Below are 1,490 nucleotides of genomic sequence, written 5' to 3'. Positions count from 1 at the left end.
TGGGTGGGGGGTAAGTGTTTTACGGCGCTTGCAACTACACAAGGCCATATATATGAGTTGCGGGATTTCTTTAAGTTGGAAGGAAATATTGAATTTTGCCTACTCTTGAATTGAAGTCTGCTCTTGTCGAATTTGGACCACCAAGGGATCTTTAACGTGCGCAACTTGCACACGGGACCTTCGAGATTATTTGCCCTTATCCGCAAAGGCTAGGTGTAGATGATCTTATTCCTTTCCTTCCAGAAGATCAAGGGTGTGGCTGAAACTTTCAGTGAAAGACAGGAGTTAGATTCTAGGAGCCAAGGACTCTCAAGGAGTAGCAAAAGAAAGGCTGCAGAAAGAGTCATGAGCCCAGAGGAGGGGGCAAAGGAGGTGAAGGAGGTGGGGTGGGGGAAGAAAGTGGAGATGAAAGCAGACGACAGAACATTGTTAGAGCGCAGGAAAGAAAGTGAAAGGAGACAATTTTAGAGAAGAAAATTGTCGGTCGTTGCCCCGATTCGAACTCGGGACCTTTGAATGAAAGGCGAACGTCGTAACCTGTAGGCCACGAGAGCCCCATTCATTCTGAGTTCTGAGTAAGCTGTCTCTGTCTGCTAACTGCAACACACCGTACATTACACAGGGCGGACGATATCAGGGGAGACAACTAAACAAACACTCAGTGTAGCTTGCCCAGTACAAGTTGCTTCCTACTACAGAGTTACAATTGGTCGCTTTTGAGCACAAGTGGGCTATCCCGAAAAATGCTGTTCTGCTGAGAGAATCGAAGGAAAAGTTTTTGCCCCTTGTTCGGTTTCTTTAAAAGACAAGGAGAGTTTTCTCTATAACTAAACAAATATACACACCACTGAAACCAAACTTCTCCTGTAGGTAGGGCAATGCCCACTTTTGGTGTAGGTCCAGATTTCTGGAAGGAAGTTGTTATTAGAATAACCTATGTCTCGCTATTCTCACCCCCTCCCGTGTTTTACCGGAAATGACCCAAGAGGGATCAGGGCTGAGGTTACCGGGGCTGATGCTCCACGGGATCGTGTTGGTATCGGAACAGACATACATCTAGATCTAGTCACAGTCAGGGTTGTCAGTTTGGAGCCAGGTCCCAGGAATTTGGCTCTTTTCTTTAGGATCGCGTCTGGCCCAGAGAATTTCATTTTTGGCTCTCTGGCTCTTTTTTGCCACCAAACTCCAAATGTTCAAGACGAAGAGGAAAGAAAGAAGGGGCCAGAAAAAAAGGGGAAAAATGAACGTGAAGAAAAGAGCTTGGATTGCTTCCTTATTAAACTAGATCTAGTTAACACGATGTAACGCCTTCGCCCATTTGGTCAGAATAATTTACAACCCTTACTTCTGCCGTCGTGCAAGAGCATGTATCGTCTCATGTATTGTCTCGTGTATCGTCTCATGCTTGTGTCTCGTTACGTTTGTAGACGTTCTCTCAGACTCTCTGTTCCTTGAACCATCATGTATGTGAGCAGGCAGAGAGCCCCCCC

This window comes from Aplysia californica, unplaced genomic scaffold, assembly GCF_000002075.1.
Source record: "Aplysia californica isolate F4 #8 unplaced genomic scaffold, AplCal3.0 scaffold00119, whole genome shotgun sequence".
NCBI lineage: Eukaryota > Metazoa > Mollusca > Gastropoda > Aplysiida > Aplysiidae > Aplysia > Aplysia californica.
Note: the sequence above shows the minus strand (reverse complement) of the source record.